This window comes from Chrysochloris asiatica, unplaced genomic scaffold (genome assembly GCF_000296735.1).
Source record: "Chrysochloris asiatica unplaced genomic scaffold, ChrAsi1.0 scaffold00028, whole genome shotgun sequence".
Lineage (NCBI taxonomy): Eukaryota > Metazoa > Chordata > Mammalia > Afrosoricida > Chrysochloridae > Chrysochloris > Chrysochloris asiatica.
Genome location: NW_006408546.1, coordinates 8,486,533 through 8,492,232, shown reverse-complemented (window position 1 = coordinate 8,492,232; position 5,700 = coordinate 8,486,533). Strand labels below are relative to the sequence as shown.

Here is a 5,700-nt window from a genome sequence, read left to right as displayed (position 1 = left end):
GCTGACCCTAAGGTTAGCAACCCAGTTTGTAACCACTACACTACTAGAGCTCCTTAATACATACATATATATATTTTAATTCTATATAGCACAACATATTTTAAATGGACAAAAAAAAATTATATCATTTACAGTATTTTAAGATAACTTACCCTTGATGGCACATAACAACAACAACAACCCTTGAAAGGGAGCTCCCTTTCTAGTACTTTGAGGGTTACAACATGTCTAGAATATTTACTACTGTGGAAAATGAAGACTGCTTAATTTGAATGGGGGTGGGAACAGGGGAGGGCCTGTGGTTTTTCTTTTTGATTAATTGCTGTAACACTGTCCTTCAGGCAGTTGAGGGAGTTTCATATTTTCTTTAGACACCATTAGACGCCAAAGCTCTTGCAGGACAACTTTGATGCTATATGACTTCTGCCATCTTGCTAGCACTGGTATGGCTTTTGTGTCCACCACTCCATTAGAGCTATTCACTCCTTTCATACTAATTTTTGTTACAAATCTTACAAAGGGGGTGCTTCTGGGTATTGGGGTCCACATTCTATTTTCAGGCTGTATATCCAGTTTTTATAAATTGTTCTTGGAGGCCCAATTATTATCTTTGTCCATCTTGTGTCATGTCATGTCTTGTCTTTGTCATCTTCTAGACCCCAGTTAACTGTGCCATCTCCTACTCCTTTCTGGCCTTCTTCAAGTTCTTCCAACAGTCGGAAATTGCGAGGGACTTTTACTGTCGAATCCATGGTGGCTGCCATCTAGCGTCACGGTCGCTCGAAGGCATATATATCTTTTTTTTAATGAAAGAAAAGGGAAGGGTAAGGAAAAGGAAGAGAAATGAGAAAGGAAGCCTTCTCTCTCCACAGCTATAAATTCAAGTCATAATGAGAAGAGGACATGCAGAGAATACCAGAAAGATATTTACCTGTGTTTCATTGACTGGTGGGAGTGGTGGTTATGTGCCATGGAGCCGGAACTGACTCATAGCGACCCTAAACAGGGTTTCTGAGGCTGTAAATCTTTACAGGAGCAGAAAGCCTTGTCTTTCTCTGGCAGAGCAGCTGGCAGTTTCGAACTGCTAACCTTAAGGTTCGCAGCCTGATTTGTAACCACTACACTACCAGAACTCCTTGTTTTATTGACTATGCAAAGGTATTTGACTATGTGAATTACAATAAATTATGGAAAGCATTGCCAAAAATGTGAATTCCAGATTACTTAAGAAGAAATGTCTTTGAATTATGGTGTTGATGAAGAATGCTCCTTAGAATTGAAGATGGTGAGATTTTTGTCTCTCAGACTCTGTACATGTTACCAGAAGGGATCAGTCCCTGGAAAAGAACATGCTTGGTAAAGTAGAGAGTCAGCCAAAAAGAGGAAGACCCTCACTGAGATGACGTGACACAGCGGCCATAACAATGAGTCCGGACCTAACAGTGATTGTGAAGAAGGCGTAGGACCAGGCAATATTTCTTCTGTTGCACATTGGGTTGCTATAAATGAGCACCTAACAACACCTCCACAGTTGTATATGCAAAATAAGGAAATAACTGAATTGAGGTTCTCTCAGTGTTATGAAATTATGCACTTTTCTCAACCTCAGTCTCTTTTGTGTAATGAACTGGAAGAGACATGTGGCTGTTTGTTCTTGTCTGAAAATTCAGAGATATCTGTTCTGCAAGCAAAAGAATCTGCTAAGGAAACTCTCTTCAATCAACATAATGTTCCGCTGAACCAAGTTAAACCTGACCCCTGGGTAGACAGCTGGAAAGGCCACTGACCCTGGAGCTGTGTGGACACTGGAAACTTTCAAAAATCCCCAATCAAAGGCAGACATGCAGGAGAAGCTGGCCTCTGCAGCACATGTTTATAGGACACCTGAACAGGCGGGGCAGAGCTAGGAAGGAGGGCAGAGGTCAGGGGCAGAAGCACAGTTTTGTATGGCAGAGCAGATTGCAAATAAAAAAGATGCAACACCTGTCACAAGGGCTGCTTCAATCCCTCACTCCAGAGACCTCTGTCAGTTGATGTCTCCAAGGCTACAAGTCAGAACGTTAGGGAGTAGAAAGAAAAGCTGGGGAACTTTGAAAGCATAGTGTAAATGGACCATGATGCCACAATATCAAGGAGTCTGGATTTGAGACTCAAGGAAGAATCTTAGGTGGAGGAGCTCTTTCCTCATGCCAGATCTGAATTTGGAAGTTACCTGCCCTTTGCAAGGCTGGAACATAATATTGGAAGCAGTGGCTTTCAGTAAAAATGGAGGCAATCACAGTGCAAAGATTAGGAGAAGAAGAGGACATGATCCAGTTCTTTCAGCCTGGGAACACCAAGAAAATAAAAGTGGTTTGGTCATTTGTTTCCATAGTGAAAGCCATGTGAAAAACTTCATTACAGATTAGTAAGTAACAACAAATAACCCATGCTTACCTTTCTTATTGGGTCATCTAACGCTTGTGAGAAACATTGTCTATACTGACAAACGCTCAAGTAATCCAATCTGTACTCATTTTAGTGAGAATGAGGCTTTCTTTATTCGATTTTGGAAAATTGGGTGCCCAGCCCTGTAGACAGGGGCAGACAAGGCACACGGCCAATTGACAAAGAGTTTTATTAACTTAGCTCAGAAAAGGCCCCTCCTCCATTTCCCCTTTACTGGGTACTTTGGAGTTTACAATCTTTCCGGAATGGAATGGGCCTACTAGTTAGTTTTACCCCCTCCCCATGAACAGTCCCCTACTTCCTTGATGGCTGTACTCTTATTTTAAAAGAGTCTAGTAGGTCAAACTAGTCTCTTCCTCTTCTCAGAGTTCCCTTTTGTCATGCCAACCTACTACCCCCAAGATATCCTTGATTTTGAAGATGGATCACCCCAACAGCTATTTCTCACACATTGATCAGATATAATCTGTGTGATAATAAAATGGGCGTGGAACTGAAGCTGAGATTCCAGGGTTGAAATTCTGGGTCATTTAAAAGCTGATACTGGGTATGTTATTTATTGCCTTTGTTTACTCATCCATGTGGGAATACATCAAGTGCTGATCTTTTCTGACATGTTTAGCAGCAGCCAAAAAATAACAATGATATCTCCTATCATTACAGAACATATGTTGTGGCCATGGCAAAATGCCACAGATTCCATTCCAATTCACAGTGACCCTCTATAGGGTTTCCGAAGTTGCAAATTTTTGTGGGAGCAGAAAATTCCATCTTTCTCCTGTGGAGTGCTTAGTAGGTTCGAACCACTAACCTTGTGGTTTGCTGTCCAGTGTTTAGTCTACACCACTGGAAACCACTGCACTCCTCACAGAACACTTGCTGTATAGGATTTCCCAGGAGCAGATGGTGGGTTTTAATCAGCCACCATGCAATTAGCAGTCCAGTGTGGCTTTGTTTGACTTTCTTCTGATTTTCTCCATGGCTAATGGACCCTTTAGCAAAACACATCCCAAAAGACTACCTAGTACAACCATTTCATTTTACACATAGGAAAACGGAGGCCCTGCTCGAGGGTTTAAATGTTAGGCTATCCAGATGGTCAGGCAAAAAGAAACCCTAAAACTCTGGACTGTTGTCCTGAGCTATCCCAACATCCTGTTCCAATTCCTTACACCATCCCAGAAAGTGTTACTCTTGTTTTCTTTCTGGGATATTTGTTGTTGTTAAGTGCCATTGAGTCAGTGCCAACCCATAGCAACTGTGTATAGGGTTTCCAATGAGAGGTTGGTGAGTTTGAACTGCTGACCTTGAGGTTCAAACTGACCTAGGATATTTAGGGATTTCATTTCCTGATGATTTTTCACCATGAGACATCAACTCCTGAGATCTTCAGGAGAGCCCATGAGATGTGGCTAGTTACACTGAGCAGAGTCCAGTGTTCCAGAAGCAAAAATAAACAGATCACTGATCCCTCTACAGCCCCCCACAGCAAATACTATTGCTTAATGTTCCTGCTTTCCCCGGGAAGAGAAGAGTAAAGTCCACCCAGGTTCTCAGTTTTCCAAAGTAAACCGAATATATGAAGTAAATGCAGCTCCTATATATAACCAATTGGCTTTTACAGTTGACTTATTTTACCATTTTACTTGTTCTCAATGTTCCCCAAAGCTAGGTCCATTTTCACAAGAACATGCAAGTTGTCAATACGCAGAGCCGAACAATACTTGTCTACATACAGATTAACCTTATCCTGAGGGACCATTGCACCCCTGGGGAAAAGCAGCCTGAGGTAGAAGAATTATGAACTGGAGGTATAAATGCCTTAAAATTGTGTACAAAGATGTGTGTGAGAGAGAGACAGAGCGAGACTAGAGTTAGCATCCCTGGATTTTATTAATCCTCAAAGGGATCCATTAGTATCTCTCATATGTTGAAATGCAAAGTATTATTTATCTGCTCCAGTCTTCTTTCCAAGTTCTTAGAATAGCAGGTAAGAAGGGATACTGGGGATGGGACGGGATTGGGGTGGTGGAGTGATGGTGGCATACTTGACAATTATCCCTCAGTATTGACCAAAGGCCCCATTTGGACCACAGTCTTCTGACTCCTGCTTCAGACCTATGCCACTCAAGACTGTAAGGTTGACTCTCCTAGTGAGAGATACTGGTCCATCTTCCTGGAAGAAACATGAGCCAATCAAAGCCAATGGTCTTTGTCCAGCATTAGTTGAAACTCCAGGGAAGAGTCTTCTCAGAATGACAGGCATGCCCATGGCTTCCTGAGGGGAACCTGCCTTTCCAGTGACCCAGACAGAAATGTGAAAATGTCATTTCCAAAAGGAGTGAGACACCGGTCTGAGAAAATCCTGGGAAGGAAGCTCTGTCCTGGGTTATAATTCCAGGTCCGGGTGAGTATCTCTTCTCCAACCCCTCCAGCCTTCTGCCAAGTTTCTCAGTTCAGTGAGCGGGGAGAGTTCTTGGGGGTAGGTAGTTCTTGGGGGTAGGTAAGAAACTTGAGATAAAAGCTCAGAAGAAGCTAAATTTGGAGCAATTTCTGAGGAATTTACTTTGGTGCCATAATGTCCCTAAGCAAGGCCAGCACTACTCTTCTGCTTATCAAGGCTGCAGATGCCCATCTCCTGTGACTCATAATCCAAGTTTCTGCCCGTTTTCAGATGGATTCCCAGGTTTGTTAAGCAGAATGTACAGTATACTGGGAGGCAACATGCATGAAGTTTAGGATTGCTGGCTTTGGAGGAAAGCAACCTGGCTTGAAATTGTAATGGGGAAAATGGTTCTTTATCACATGTCGCTGATGTAGCCCATATTCAGAGACAGGACTCAGAGCAAAGAGTTTATTCAGTATCGATACTTAGTAGGACAGGGAAGTGGAAAACTCCAGATCTTTCTCCCCAGGGTAAAGGGGAGGGAGGATTTACAGGGATCTTGGGCATAGGATCAAAGCCTGGGGAATTTTAGAAACTTCATTGTTGTTTTGTTTATCTCAAGTAGTGCTAGCTATGGTAGACATGTTGTCTCTGTCAGGCTTTTTCCCAGAGATGGTTTATCAGTGACCTTCACAAGAAATGTGTAGCTGTTTTTCTCCCTTCCTGGGATAGTCCTTGGAGTGGAGATTAGTTACTAATTGAAACAAGAAATGATCAATCGGTAAAAATAGAGATAAGTAGTAATTGACTATGACAAGTAGTTAGAGAAGAAGCTACATTTTAACTATAGATTTTATGACTGTCTG

At 42.3% G+C, this 5,700-nt stretch overlaps 1 pseudogene; it reads right to left on the bottom strand.

The window, feature by feature from the left end:
- Window positions 1-315: 315 nt before the first annotated feature.
- LOC102832453 lies at window positions 316-764 on the bottom strand (annotated as a pseudogene).
- Window positions 765-5,700: the final 4,936 nt, after the last annotated feature.